At 40.2% G+C, this 16,423-nt stretch overlaps 1 protein-coding gene across 1 annotated transcript in view; it reads left to right on the forward strand.

The window, feature by feature from the left end:
* The first annotated feature begins 472 nt into the window (after positions 1-472).
* Positions 473-16,423, forward strand: part of ARHGAP24 (Rho GTPase activating protein 24) — a 261,312-nt gene continuing 245,361 nt past the window's right edge. Inside the window, exon 1 of the mRNA XM_087736084.1 lies at positions 473-575. The gene's annotated coding sequence lies outside the window, so the exon portion shown is untranslated. The remainder of the gene's footprint in view (positions 576-16,423) is intronic.

Consider the following 16,423-nt stretch of genomic DNA (forward strand, 5'->3'; position numbering starts at 1 on the left):
CCTTTGGGCCTGATCCCTCTGTTGCCTTGTAGGCACTGCAGTTACTTACTTCAGTTCTGGCTGAAGATGAAGGGCTCCATTTTGTTTCCTTGTAAAACTCTAAATGGTGACACAGTGATAGGAGTAGAAAGTTGGGACTGAAAGGAAAGTTCTGTATTCCAGTAGTGTAAGCCATGTGACTGCCAGGTGAGAGAAACTAAATACAAAGCAAAAGCTGTTTTGTAAGAAAACAGATGCAGTTCGTATCAATTTAGTGGCACCAGCTGAAAATAGTTTTAAACCAATGAGCACACTGATTTTAAGTGAAGATCAAAATGCTCTATGATGCCACACTGTGGTAACGTTGCAACAATTTATCTAGGTGCTTGCTTGTTTTGTCAGCATGGTGTTCGCAGCTGTTCTTGCTTTGCTTTATTTTATAAGAGAACTGGTATCCAGGCTGTAACAAACTGTTTCAGCCTGGTTGCTGTCTTTCACCTTTTCTTCCATTTGCACCAGTCTTACGATTGCCTCAGAAGCCTGGTTAACTGGGGCTGTCTACAAGGAAGGTGCTGTGAGCCACCAAGCCTGCACAGGTAAGGGGAGCCTCTAAGAGGCAGGTGAAAAACAAAAATTGATTTTTTGAGTTTAAAAAGCTCATGGGAGGCAAAAGTTTGGGCTGAGCCAGCATGAAGCTTTGTCTGGGACAGGATCACATCACAAGAGTTTTGGACACATTTTAGTTTGTCATTCATTGAAAGTTCCTTTCAGAGAGAAAAAGGAAGTTTTGTTAAGTCTTTGTACTAATAAAAGAAAGTGTTTTGGGAGATGTACCCTGCAGGTAGCAGCTACCGTATATTAAAGGTTTAAAAAAAAACCCCAAACCCTGAACCAAGTTACAGGTACTTTAAGAATAAAAGCAATGAAACTAAACCAAACCCATTCTCTTTGAGGTAAAGTTGTCTGAGCTTTAGGTATGGTATGGCTTAGTGTCATCCATGGAAATAAATATGAAGTATACCTGTTTATATCATTTAGGAAATGGATGCTATCATCTCTGAGTTTTCAGATTTTTTGCTCATCAAACACTGAGGCAGGATCCAGGATGAAAATCTAACTTACTGGCTAAAGCAGCAATAACCCTCCCCATAGCTGTAATAACAAAGATTTTTTTCTGATTTAAAAGAACAGCATGTTGAAACATTAAAGCATATGGAAGGCTTCCAGATGAAGAAAATAAATGAAACTAACTTAGAAGCTTCTGATTTATAGTACCAGTGGATACAAAGCTTTACAAGATTGTCTCATTTAGAAGCTTATAATTAGAGTATCAGTTTTCTTATGGGAAACTCTTTCTTTGTATAACTGAAGGGACAAATTCCTTACTAGTCCTATCATCTATTTTTATTTATTTTTCAGGTAATGATTCAGGCAAAAGTATTTTTCAAAACTTAAAAAATCAGCAATTCATATTTGACAATTTGTGACTCAAATCCATTAAAAAAATCATACATGAAATGAGAGATAGCACTCTAGACTGTCTTTATTACACAGAAATCTTAAAAAATGGAGTTTTGTAATACCTTAACCCTGAAATTACGTTGATTGAATCTGTCTTAAAGACTGCTCTGTCTAAGCAGTCTAGTGAGGAAGAGGAGAGATTGTCAAACAGTCATTTGCCTAAGGACATGGTGCTATAGGAACCTCTGGCTCCTTCTTTAGCCTCTTTGGCACAGCAAATGGGAATAATAACCTAATTAAGAATTATAGGCTCCACAACAAAGAACATGTGCGCGCTCTGTTACTGTTCTGCCTGAACCTTTTGTAGGTACATCAAGAACAAGTGGTGGTTTCTTCACAGCTGAGAGATTATATAGCTCCTGTAGCCTTCAGTTATCTCCTATTTCTAAATGTCTGTTTTGTTTTGGTTTTTGTTCAAGGTTTCTTCCTATAGTCAAAAAAGTCTCCAGTGTAGAAGCTTTTGGAAAAGTCAGGTGTTTTAATTAATCAACACTATTAAATACTGCTGTGCCTCCAAAAATCTAGAGGATTTTTTTAATAGCTAGAATGAGAAAATACCAGACAAAAAAAGTAGGTGAATTATGACTTGATGAAAAATAGTTTTCTAGGGTGGGTGCCCCCTCTTCCCACTTCAACTGCGGGATAGTGGAAAAGAGCTTTAGTACGAAGGAAAAAGAGCTAATGAAGGTTTGGACTTGCATGAAGATTTATCAGCTGGTATTGGCTGCTGCCTTCCTTCCAGGACTTACTGCCCCTCATGTGGGTGCCAATGAGAGGGAACCTGTGGGTGCTCTATGACTGTTTTACACTGAAGTCCTGTGCCTGAAATATGCGCTTAAACCTTAGCACCTTTGCGAAGTGCTCTACAGGAAATGTACAGCACCTATTAATGGTATTTAGCAATTATTGCTCTCTGAAGAAATTTTCAAATTAATTTTCCTCTGCAATCAGTTTCTCCGTTGTACTTTTTAGTAACATTGTGATTGCTTCGAATGAAACAGTAATCATGTTTTCTTCCATTTACTATATAGAGTTGATAGTATTTTGTTAGTGAGTATTTTACCATTTCCCTCCAAAAGAAATCGTATTTTCCCCATCCCTTTATTCATGTGGGTTTGCCACCATAAAAAAAAAGAGGGGATGGACATTGGTTTTTTTAACTGGAAAAGCTGATGCTAGACAAGACCGATTAGAAATATAATTCAGTGATATCGAAATGGCTAACATCATCTTTTAACAGGATTTCTAACAAGACGTTTGAACATTTGCATTTGTACTAGGGTACTGAAACAGCATCACTTGTCGCTTAGATTTTAGGTCATTTTGAGTGGTAATGAAGTTGACATACCATATTTAGTAACATTGGTCATTATCTAGAATTAAATTTAAAGGTATTTGGTATGCTGGATTCCATGGCATGCAAACTTCTGTCTAATGGAAAGAAGGTTAAACATTTTTTTTTTTTTAGTAAAGGACAACTGTGTAGTTGCATGTGTTTTATAAACAAACCTATTCAATTCCACTGACATAGAGATTACACTGCTGTGGCATAATTAATTCTCCTGTGCTGAACATTGCTGGCATTTAGCCTGTAGAGGTTTAAGTGGGATTTCAGATAGGTTGTATAACCTCATCAGCATTGTGCTTGCACCAGAAAGTGTAATTTTGTTTATTTCAAAATAATATGCAATTTTAAAATCTAAAAATGGTAGTTAGGATGCAAAATACCACTTTTCATTTTTGAAAGGACTTACACCTTTGAGCTGTTTTGGTCAGGCCCCATCTACATTTTCTTCAGTTCTATTTGTACAGGTAAAATTACTACATTAAAAGTCTAAGGGAAAAAACTTGATAAATTTCCTTTGTAAAGGTAAAGTGACTCAAGTAATTGGAAAACGGAAAATAAATATACTACCTAGTTTGTGATGAGTCCAAATGTACAACTGAAATATTTGAAACAGCATTATTTGGTGACAGTGATATATACTTGCAAAGTCTGCATACCTCTTAGAAACAATGGAGTGCAGAGCTCTTGATATCCTTTCTAAATTGTTTCAGAAACTGAGAAGGCTCTGGGATCTCAGTATAACTCAGGATGTAAATTAGTATCTAATCAAAGAATAGTCCAAATGTTTCACTGGATAAAGTAGAGCGTGAATATTGTCCCATCTTGGCATACACAAAGAACGTTCCTGAGTTGGGTGCTTCAGTACCTGAGGGTGGATTGGCGAGGAGGTGCAGAAGTTTTTTAGAAGTAGAAATGCCAAGTTTGTACCTGCTGCCAGCTTGTCTTCTGCACTCTCCTCTTCCTGTTCTTATACCTGGAGAGTGCTCTGTTTGTCTGTGCTTACCTGGATGTCTTATTTGGTGCAGATGTTTCATGTCTGAAAGTCAACTTTGCAGAAGAGTCTAACTGAGAAAGGGGTTAAGGAGAGGCTGCTTGAGTTTATGCCTGAGTTAGGTCAGCTGTTACACATTTGGGAGTACAAGCACTAGCCAAGGGGAGCCTGCTCTGCAGTTAGAGTAAACAGTCTTTTTTTTTTTTTTTTTGCAACCTTCCCACTCTGATAAACTTAAGTAGCTCTCACTGAACTTCAGTTCACTCTTGCATCTTACTCATATGCTCCCTGTGAGTTTGGCTACGTAAGTCAAGACAGCCCTTTCTATAACAGCTCATGATCTAAGCTCCAGGTACTGCGGTAAAAAGAAAAACAATTGAACAAGTGAATGATGCATCCTGAGATGAGATCATTGTGCAAAATAATGAACAACTCCTTTCAGAGATGAAATACTACTGCAATTCTAGCGATGTTCTGGCTATCATAGTTGAGTTACTGTTGCCCTGGAGGTTTTGTAATCAGCCTACTGGAGTGCAGTCTCACGTCTGCTAAAACACTCCTGTTAAGTGACCGTACTGATTCAGTTATGCTCATTAATTACATGCTTACATTCACTGTAGGCAGAGACCTAAGAGGGCAATCTTCTGTGCAGGGGATAATCACAACAGGACAGGCAAGCCAGTATTAATAGAGGTGACCAATAAATGTGGAAGGGCCAAAACTAGTCTCTCGTGAGAGTCTCTCTGAGCAGCAGTGCAGGGCATGAGAAGGAACTCACTGCTGAGGCCTCTGTTTTCCCCATGCCGAGAATGTGCCTGCTTACGGTTCTGCACAAACCAAACTCCTTGCAGACCAGGCTCTCAAAGCATGCTATGGTTATATTGCTTTAACTACTATTTCTTCTTCTCAGAAGGTAATAAACATGAGGTTGTTCCTGTCAAGTGTTTCAAGAAGTTTGGTCAGAAACCCAAACAAGGTGTGGGCTTCCTAGTTCCTGGGTTTGGCCTTGCTCAGATGACTACATTGTGAATTTTGGAAGGAAGAGGAAACAAAGCACAGGTTTTGCAGCAATGGAGTGGAAAAGGGTATCTTTTGTACACTTTGTGCCTTAGCATAGAGCCCAATTTGTGGGACTGAAGCAACAGCACCATGCCGAGATGGGTGTAGTTGGCACTGCTGCGCACAGCTGAGGGCTTGGCAAAGCAGCATCTTGAGAAAAGAAGAAGGTCCTCTGAGGGTAGTAGGTGAGTGAAACAGATTGTCTGTAGGGCTAAAGTTGGCTCTAGGGCCCTGATACTGTTCCTCATTGTGAAGCCGAGTGGTCTGGCAGGCTCCTTGTGTGCAGCAGCAAAGGGAATTGCGCTGGTGGAAGCATGGGCGGTGGTGTGTCTTCCTTGGCCTCGCAGCATGGAGCACCTGCCACAATCCCTCTTACTTGGCCAACAGCTGGTCTTGTAATAGTTCACTTGGAGAGATGATGTTTCCTAAATACAGCTGTAATTCATACAGATGTCTCTGTTTGCTTGCTTCATGACTGTTTTTCAAGAAATACTGGACACCTCTCTGATGTTGTGAAATCCATTAAAGCTGCAGGTACTAAGCATCAGTGAAAATCTGTGAGCCAGTGCTTGAAATGCTCATTTTTCCTAACCTAAAGAACCAGTGCTTTGTACACCTTGTCTTATGTTTTGTACACCTTGTCTTATGTTTTGTACTCATGCTTTGGCGTTGTGGGATGCTGTAACTGTAGCCCCCATTAACTCCAAAGTAGCAACCATTATCTGTGTATATGTTCACATAAGATTAAGAAAGTGGGACTACTAATCTGGAAAAGGTTGAGAAAGAATAATTTGAAAACAACCTTGTTAACTAGTGAAGTTGCTGCTTTGTTCTGTGCACTTTGGGATGAAGGACAAACAGTGCTCGGTAGGGCCAGATGAAGGCTATAATAGAATCACAGAACATCTCAAGTTGGAAGGGACCCATAAGGATCATCGAGTCCAACACCCTGCTCCTCACAGGACTACCTAAAACTAAACTATATGACTAAGAGTGTCATCCAGACAATCCTTGAACTCTGACAGGGTTTGTGCTATGACTGCTTCCCTGGGGAGCCTATTCCAGTGACCGACCACTCTCTCAGAACCTTTTCCTACTGTTCAGTCTGAACTTCCACTGACGCAGCTTCATTCCATTTCCTCTTGTTCTGTTGCTGGTCACCTGAGAGAGATTAGCACCTCCCCCTCCACTGCCCCCCTTGAGGAAGCTGCAGACTATGATGAGGTCACCCCTCAGCCTTTTCTTCTCCAAGCTGAACAAACTAAGTGACCTCAGCTGCTCCTCATAAGTCTTGCCCTCAAGACATTTCACCATGGTTGCCCTCCTCTGGACACACTCTAATAGTCTGATGTCATTATATTGAGGAGCCCAAAACTGCACACAGTACTTGAGGTGGGGCCGCACCAGTGTGGTGTACAGTGGGACAGTCAACTCCCTCGACCAGCTAGCTATGCTGTGCTTGATGGTGGTACATTTAAAAGGACTGCTCTAGAAAGCTTCCAAAGCAGGAAGTTCTTTGGCATGGCAACCCCTTCCCCAGTGAGATGCAAATGGCTGATAACCAACCCTTTTTCTCTGGATAAGATACTTCCACCCTAGTGAAAACCAGTCAACTTTTAAGCCAGGTTGCCTGCTGTTCAGCAGGCAAGATAGGCTTGGCAAGTGTTTCAGCAAAACAACTGTTAAGACATGGCTTCTACGTAATTTAAAACACTCCTGTGGGTAGCAGACACACTAGTTGTCTAGTCTTGTTAAAGTCTATCTTGTCTTCACCAAATATTACCAATTGCCGTGTTTTCTTTTAAAACAAGCTTCTTGGTAAATAATTCCTCTCTAATGAAATAGAATCATAGATTCATTAAGGTTGAAAAAGACCTCTGAGATCATCGAGTCTAACCGTTAACCTAATTAACTGCCAGGTCCACCTCTAACCCATGTCCGTAAGCACCACATCCACATGTTTTTTGAACACTTCCAGGGACTGTGATTGCGCCACTTCCCTGGGCAGTCTGTTCCAATGCCTAACCACTGTCTCCATGAAGAATTTTTTCCTAATATCTAATCTAAATCTCCCCTGGCACAACTTGAGGCCATCTCCTCTTGTTCTGCTGCTTGCTACCTGGGAGAAGAGACCAATTCCCACCCTGCTACAACCTCCTTTCAGGTAGTTCTAGAGAGCCATAAGGTCTTCCCTCAGCCTCCTCCAGGCTAAACAACCCCAGCTCCCTCAGCCACTCCTCATAAGACGTGCTCTAGACCCTCCACCAGCTTCATTGCCCTTCTTTGGACACGCTCCAGCACCTCAATGTCCTTCTTGTAGGGAGGGGCCCAAAACTGAACACAGTACTCGAGGTGCGGCCTCACCAGTGCCAAGTACAGGGGCACTATCACCTCCCTGGTCCTGCTGGTCACACTATTCCTGATGCAACCCAGGATGCCATTGGCCCTCTTGGCCACCTGGGCACACTGCTGGCTCATGTTCACCTAACTGTCGACCAGCACCCCCAGGTCCCTTTCTGCCAGGCAGCTCTCCAGCCACTCTTCCCCAAGCCTGTAGCGTTGCATGGGGTTGTTGTGACCCAAGTGCAGGACCTGTCATTCAGCCTTGTTGAACCTCATACGGCTGGCCCTGGCCCATTGATCCAGCCTGTCCAGGTCCCTCTGTAGGGCCTTCCTACCCTCCAGCAGATCAACACTTCCACCCAACTTGGTGTCATCTGCAAACTTACTGAGGGTGCACTCAATTCCCTCATCAAGATCACTGATAAAGATATTGAACAGAACTGGCCCCAATACTGAGCCCTGGGGAACACCACTTGTGACTGGTGCCCAACTGGGTTTAACTGCATTTACCACAACTCTTTGGGCCCGGCCATCCAGCCAGCTTTTTACAGCAAAGAGTGCACTTATCATCCAAGCCATGAGCAGCCAGTTTCTCCAGAAGAACGCTATGGGAAACAGTGTCAAAGGCTTTACTGTAGTCCAAGTAGACAACACCCGCAGCCTTCCCCTCATCCACCAAGCGTCTCACCTTGTCATGGAAGGAGATCGGGTTAGTCAAGCAGGACCTGCCTTTCATGAACCCATGCTGGCTGGGCCTGATCCCCTGGTTGTCCTGCACGTGCTGTGTGATGGCATTCAGAATGATCTGCTCCATGACCTTCCCCGGCACCGAGGTCAGGCTGACAGGCCTGTAGTTCCCCAGATCGTCCTTCTGGCCCTTCTGATGGGTGTCACATTAGCTAGCTTCCAGTCAACTGGGACCTCCCTGGTTAACCAGGAAATAGCTTAGTCTTGACTGGGTGTTAGTCTTTCTGCTCAGTATGCTTTACCAAAATGTTTCAGCTGTACATTGTCTCCGTTGTATTCTACTATTAATATCTATCTTGTGTGAGATGGGTTTTTTTTTCACCAGCAAGCTGATGATCCTTTTTCCATTATCTTCTGGTCTCATTTCTCTCATAGACCGTACTTTAGAGACTGCAGGAAATTCCTAATTACAGTTTGACATAGCATAGAGTAGTTCTTTGGAAGCTTCCACAGACAGCTCGGATGATTTTCAGCCATGCTCTGAAACATTTTCAGGCTATGTTTTCAGGCTTCACTTCCTTTACCAGTTACTTATATTTGCTTTATTATGTAGATTTAATCCAAAGATTACCATGAATGAAAGAGCAGTGACGGACTTCTGTCACAGGGATGGGACAAGCAACTTGTAATTTCAAAAACAACATGAAGTGAGCGGTTGAGATATCCACGATGGAGGTTTACCTAAAACCATTTGCTGTGTGAACACCAGTCTTGGTGTGGCATTTTGTAAAGGATAAATCAAAAGGAAATAATTCAACATATGTAAGCAAATTCTAATATCTGCATTTTACTATCACCTTTCAGAACTGTGAATGACCTGGCCTCTAATTTGCTGATGTATTGGCACAAAAGTACTAGCAATAACTGAGGAAAACTAATGTCAGTGCATTCTCATGATACTGGTTGTCTTGCACCACAGGCTAGCGAGGCTTTCAGAAGTAATGCTTGAACTATAGGTTCTTTTTTGAAAAGGTTTGGCTTACCCTTCTCTTTTTTTTTTAAAAGCTGAGGTCAAATTTTACCTGTTGGAGATGCTGATACGAAGCAGATTCAAGCTGTGACTCTGATATTGGTGTTTTGACAGTTTTCTTACAGTGAAAATTGGTGTAGAGATAATACTCAGTACAGGTAAAAAGAGAATTTCCAAAATTTTACACAGAAGATGGTTGAACACTAGCTTTGCAGGGCACTGTTGCTGTGCAGCTTAAGACGTGTTTCATTATCCTGCTCTCTTTGTGCGAGTTTCCTTTCTTGGTCTGTCTGACCCTTCTGATGTTACTCAGCATGAAATGACCAGCCTAATTGTGAAGCTGCCAACTGATTCTGTTAGTTAGGTCATTGTAAAGCAGATGAATGGCAGTATCACATTCATACATGTGTCAGCAGCTCAGCTGAAGTACCAGGCATCAGTGACAGCTCTTAAGAGTAGAGCTCTGGAGGTGTCCTGTGTGATGGTGGTGATGATGGAGGGAGGCTTTCTTGTTGTAGAAGTAGTGGATCATAAAGATTACACGTGACAGCTAGTAGGGGACCTTAGCTACTGCAAAGGCCCTGCACAAGGCTGAGTAATGCTAAATAACATTAGTGAAATATTGCTGCTGATAAAAACAAGAGGCCTGGAGGCTGATCTTGCAGATATTTGCCTGTATATTCTTTCTAATACGAAAAGTCGTTTATCAGCAGGAGTAGCTGCAAACGTAGCTAGGAGACCTCTGCAACAAATGACCCAGAAGTGGCATACTGATGTGAACGTATACATGGAGTTTAATTTAATTAGCAAATACACAGTGTAGCATGTTAGTGCAATTATTGCATGTAAAGGAAACCATGGCCATTGAACTTGGTTTTTCACCATCTGGAAGGTGAGGTCATAACTCAAGCTATTGTTTTGCTAATACCTCTGAAAGCTAAGACAAAACACATAATAAGCAAAAAAGATTTTGTGGGAGTCTTGCCAATGGTTTCTGTTCTTTGGAAAAGGGCAAAGAAGGAGTAGGTTTACTTTTTTGCTAAGGAACTTTGGGCTGGGAGGAAAATTAGCTGTAATTTTCCATTAAACATGGCTTGAAGTGGAAGAGCAAAGAAAATGGAGAGTCCTAACATCAAGGAATGCCCAGATCGTACCATGCAGACAGTAAAGCCAGAGGTGGTTGTATTCTACATCACATAGCAATGTTTTGTTTTCATGCAAGCAATTGTTGATGAACCGAAGAAAATGTATTATTCAATTTCACTAAGCTGCTATACTTTTAATGATTTCTGACAAGTGTCAGTATGCCTGGGCAGTTCATCAGAACATGCTTTGCTTTACAAAAGCACCTGAGGAGGAAAGAAACTTCAAGTCCCTTCAGAAGTTTGGAGGGTTGTTATAATTACATAAAAATATGTTCTAGGTAAACCCCCTACATCAGCTGTTGGAACAGGCTACTGCTGTGTTCCCACTGATAGGGTAATTTCCATTGTAGGAATCCATAGTAATTAAAGGTGAAAGGAGCTCTGTAACATGCTGTGTTTGGAAGGGAGCTTAAATGTGGTAGATTAGAGATCACTTAGAAGAACTCCAAGTAAGATGATACTGATGGATCTAGAAATATGCTGATGAAGAATGAAGAACAGGTGGGAACAAATTTCCAGGGATTTTTTTTGATGGATGTCTGAAACATTAGATCATAGTTGTTAAAAAAAAAAGGGGGGGGGGCAGGGAGTGCATGTTGAAGAAACCTTTATGCATCTAACAAATAAAAATTTGTACATCAGTGTGTGCAGAATTTGGAGTGTTGGCTTTTCATCCTAGCTGTAAGTTAGATGAAAGGCCAACTTTTAAATTGCTGTCAGTGCTATCAGAACTGTGAATTCTTGGCCCATCAGTGAAAGACTGTGTCGAATGTTCCTCCTGACTATCACAGACATACTTCGGTGCTTGGCAGAGACGAGCTTGCATACTGCCCCAGTTGCACAGTAGCCCTGGGCTCTGGAGAAGGACTAAGATCCAGTTTGCTTTTTCTTCAAGCAGCATTGCATGTTCAGAGTGAACAAGAGTGATGAACCCTTTGTCATTCAGGAAATGGACAACAAAATTATGTCCAGAATATACTTACATTGTTATAAAGTATGTTTTTATTTCAAGAATGGTCTTTTACCTGTGCTGTTCTTGCCATGACAAGCAGTAGAGAACCTTATCTGAAAAGTAAGTCCAGAAAGTCTGCATGATGCACTGAATTGTTTAATCCATTTTAGAGTAAGGGCAGAATTGTTGTGTGGAGCAGTATTTTAGCATGTTGCACAGAGTGTATGTATTGTCTTTACAATTTCTGTTGTAAGCATTTTGCTTTGTATGTTGTCACAGGGTGGCATATGGATAAGAGGGCAATAGACATGTCTAGGAAATAACTGTTTCCTATTTCCAAAAATCCCAAAAGCAGAAAATTGAAATAGTCTTTACTGAAAAATTGTGGTCACATTTGTATTGGGTTTTAAAGTAGATTTTCCTGTGTCTCTAGCAAAAAAAAATACATTGCCTCTGTTGATGAGGTGGCTATAGCATTCAGGAGGAATGCTGAGCCGCTGTATTGTATAAGTGAGTAATATCTTGCAACAGTTGGCCTTGACAGTCTTACACTTTCTTAAGCAGATTTATAATCATCTAATATTTGCACACCTCCTTTCAACGCTTAAAGCATCAGCTTCTATTTTGTCACCATTAGTCTAGGGGTACTCTTTCAAGGAGGCAGTCTATCCAGTATGAGGACAATTTTCCCCCAAATAATTTCAGTCTCCTGAAATGCTAAGTGAGATGGTTGCAGGTTTAATGAGAGGGACATTTCTTAGTTCATCACTGTCTCTGTCATAAGAGGACATTTGCACTCTTGTTTGGCCAACAAGAGTGTCATTATAATGATTTCCAGATAGAAAAGAGCTGAATGCTGAAGCTCAGCTTTAACTAAGTGTGCTATATCTAGCTTAGCTTCTTTAAAAGGCTTAGATGATGAAATACCAAATAATTAAAGGGATAGGTAGACTAATGGCTAGCAGCTATAACAAAGAACCAAGTCTGGTTTCTTTTAATCATGAAATGGTTTTTTTGTGGACTTCAACATCTCAGCCCTTGTGGCTCAGTTCACCCAGCTGAAGAAATAAATGGTTATAATGCTCCTGAACAAGTTGTTAGTGAAAAATAGTTGGCAGCAACCTTAGAAGACCTATTATTTTTCAAGGTATTGCCACAGAGGAAAACATGACAGCGTGATGAGTACGGATGAACTCTTTGGAAGATTACCGCTTTGGTTGCTGCAAAGACAATTTCAGTTACTGTGGGTTTGGTCAGACATATTAGCTTTGCTTGGTCAGGATGTAGTGGTGTTTTTTAAAACAAGCAAAAAACCCCGCTAGTACTAGTATCTCAGACCTGTTGTCTGAGATAGCTGAGTAAACACTGGAGTTTATTTGTTAGTTTGCTACATTGAGGCTATTGCTGTGAGCAAAGAATTGCTGGATTTAGAAAATAAGGAGCACTGATGCTCTGGATATGTTGTGATGTTATATACATCTCCTTATTGATATTTTTGTTGAAGCATGACAGAATTTGAAGGGCATTTTGCCAGCACTGATACCTTTTAGGATAGAATTACATTAATAACAGTATTCATGATATTTTAAATCTGGAAATTCATTCAGGTTCTGTGACAATGCAGATTTTGGTAATTTGTTACCAGAAGCTATAGTTAAAATTTAGCCATTGTAATCTAGACAGAACTTGTGGACACTTTTTTCACACTACAGAGTTGGCTCTAATTGAGAGTAACCATACTATTTATTATACTTTATTCAATACTGCATTAGTCAAAAATCACTTTTGTCCTTCATTAACTCATGTTTGCTCCTTTCTGTATATTCAGGTCCTTAGGTACAGAGTGTAATCACTATTCTCATTTTCCATATTTTTCTCTTTTTCCAGTATACATCTTCCAAATCTAATCAGCTGACAAAAAAGCATGGCTGTGCACCTTTGAGCACAAGTCTGAAGTTCAAGCAGGCCAAGGAAGTGCAGGAAAAAACCATGAAGATGCATGTTTTACCAAGTTGATCTGCAAAGTAATAGCATTTAGAGATGTAGTACATGTAGTCAAGGGCTAGGATTACTTTGAGGAGTGCATTAGATCAAATCATTAGGTAGGTGGCTAGGGTTGGAAGAACAGATAAAGGAAGATGTTTTAAATAAATTTGTTTGTATCAAAGTATCTCACTGCCATTGCAACATCAGTATGAATGTGACTAACGGCACTGAATAGTAATGTTTTTATTCTGTCAGATGATGTTAATCTCAGAATAACCCAGTGGTGAAGGATTGCTAGTTTACAGAAAGGCCTAGAGTTAAACATATGGGGTGATAAGCTTGAAATTGATAGTATTCAGAAGCAAGAACTGAAGATGTTACCAGACAAGAAATAATTGGAATCAGACTTGATACTTGTATTGTCAAAGGCTGTACCTTAGTAGTTTCCCTTTGCACCATGTTTCATGAAAAAATCTGTTTTATGTGCATTTTACTTTGGACATAGGCTTTGAAGCTAGCTGTCATAGTAGAAGCTGGACATAACTTAGGAAGGTTCAAAACATACAGTATTTCTACATCAATATTGCAGCAATTTTTTTAATGTATGTTGTTTATTAAAGCTATTAATCAAAATGAGCAGATCTTAACCACACTTTATTTTTTTTTCCCTTTATGGAGACCTCTTTCGCTGCATATTAGTAGCAAAATATTGTAGTTTGTAGAAAATGTGTAAGAAACGCTTGCCATACCTGATAAGATGACTTTTTTTTATTCTTTTGGCATGAGTCTTCCTATATTCTGTGACTTAATGTTTTAAATGATAGTGCTGGTGCTGTTATTTCAGAAGGCCAAGTTCACTACAAATTACATGTAATAAAAAAAAGTGGGGTTCATGAAAGGTTAAATCTCTTGAAAGCACCCATTTCGTGAGATACAATCTGTCCTTTTTTTTTTTTAATTGTATGGAAGTTTTCCTTCTAAGTGGTTGCAGGAAAATCTCAGAAGGGTGGAAAGACATCTGGCTGATTCTAGGACAGTGTTTCACAGATGGGTGTTCCTCATCTCCCACAAACCTAGCAGATCTAATATTCTCCACAAAAATTTTCATGCCAGTATTGTCTGTGCTTTCTTCACCAATGAAGAAGCTGAAGATGATGTTAAGGAAAATGCTGAATGGAAGGTATGAACAGTCCATGGTGAGAAATATTTTCAACATCAGAGCAGGGATGGCTTTTTGGTAGGTAACTAGCCTTTTCCCTTTCTGTATAAATAGCAAAGTTTCAGGAGGCTTTCAGAGGGCATGGAAACACCGAATTTCCATGAAGTTGAGCTTGTTGAACCCAACCAAAGCATGCTCAAGACTTGCTGAAGAAAGCAAGCCCAGAAAACAAGGCCAAATTTTATTTTGAACATATATAAAAAGTAAAAATTGCTATAGCTTGGATGGAACAAATTCCATGGGTATAGCATGGAAGATACTCTAGTGCTCTTTTCCATGAAATTAAGTTCTTACACAAGAAACACATCTTGATGTTAGCGCTCACATTGTATTATTGTATTCTTAGAAAAAACTTCGCAAAGGCAAGCCGCACTTTGAAGAAGCTGGGTGAGGGAGATGAAACACAAATGCTATTGTAGGACAGAAGTTCATTGAAAAAAGGGAGAACACTACCATCAAGAGAAGTTCAGCAGTGTGGATTCAGCCTTTGTCTTAGTTTTCCATTCTCCTCATAGTGGAATAATTGTAGTAGCTATTTAAATCTGTACTATGTCTTTCCCTCATGTCCTGAGGAAATTGGAGAAGGGTAAGAAACAGAGAGGGATAGTCCAGAGGAAAATGAACAATGGGATACACAGAGGGAAGTCACTGTCTACTTAATTTCACCCTGCTACAAACTGTTGAGGCCTTTATAGTTTGACGATAATGCCAGAGTCGTCATCAGTCCCCACTGTCAAACTTTAGACTTGTGCTTTAATTAGTTCACCTCTGGCAACATGAACTGGAGGATGTGATCGAGTAATATGTTATGTCTTGTGATGAAGCTAAGGTACACAGATCAGCACTGAGAATGTAGGTCTTTCAGAAGAGAGAAGAATTCATAATACACGTTAGGCAGAGAATACTTTGCAATTGTACAAAGAAACATTAAAATATAAAGAAAAGGATCCCAGATGAAGATGAGGCCATACTTTTTTATTTGCTTAGAAGCTAATTATGATCTTGCCTTCTGCATGTGCCTGAATTTAAATGCCCTTAAACACCAGTAATTTGCTCAGTTTATGGATCTGGGAAATTCACCTGTGTATGGAGTTTGGTGCAACCTATTTAGGTTAGCCATAGAAAGGGAAACTCCGGTCTGAGGTTTTTCAGTACCTCAGGCTGTAACTGTCATCGGTGTGTATTCTCAGTTAATGAGGCCTTCAGTACTTTATCACAGAAATGGAAGACTCATGGTTTGTACAATTGAAATAATTGTCAAACATGTTCACGCTTTGCAGCTGAATGTTAACTAGTGGCGACCTGTCCTGATGAAGTAAACGGCTGGCTTTGCTTGAGATTCTGGACAAGAATTGTTTTTTTTCTTTTACAGGTTCAGAAATATCAGCTAAGTGTTGGAAATGGGCTTGAGGCTATGAAATGGTCACTTTGATCCAGGACTGCTTGATATTTGGACTTGTTCAAATGTTGGAGTTTGGTTTGGCCACTTGTGGGGACAGTCCAAGTAGAAAATAACTGTGCCATCAAAGTCCACCTGCAAAATATTTGTGAAATGAGACCGTAAACTAAAATTCCATAACGGTATACTGAAAAGTAAAGACCCAGTAAGCTTATTTTGTGATCTGTTACAGTTTTCCTGTTGACTGCTCCTGGTAATATGAATGCTAGTGGCTGTTTTTTCACCTTTAAGATGGACAAAAAACTTCTCCTCATTCTGCTAACAGGATTTTTCTACTCTGTGATGATACTGTGGTTTGTTTTTTTCCCCACAGGAAACGTCCAATTGATTAACGTAATTACATGTTACTAAAACCAACTGTGATTCACTTGTATTAGAATTTTGCTTTGCTACTTCATTATATGAAGCCAAAGCTTATCATTCACCCCCTCAGTTATTCTCTTTACAAGTCCTGTATTTCTTAATCCTGGTGATGACACATGTTAACAGTGTAATTCATAGAAACATTTCCTGGTACAGAGAAAGGTCTTCAGCTGGGGTACAAGAGTATTTAACCTTTTGACTTCATTGAGGGCATGGTGATGGATAAAGTGATTTAAAATAATTGTAAAAACAGTATTAAAGCAGCAACAGTGAAGTGCAGTTTGTCAGAAGACACACCAGTCCTATCTAGCACTACATATCCAACTACAGTACTGTTCCAT

The sequence above is a fragment of the Nipponia nippon genome, unplaced genomic scaffold (assembly GCF_047370975.1).
Source record: "Nipponia nippon isolate SJK-2023a ecotype South Korea unplaced genomic scaffold, ASM4737097v1 scaffold_6, whole genome shotgun sequence".
Classification (NCBI taxonomy): domain Eukaryota; kingdom Metazoa; phylum Chordata; class Aves; order Pelecaniformes; family Threskiornithidae; genus Nipponia; species Nipponia nippon.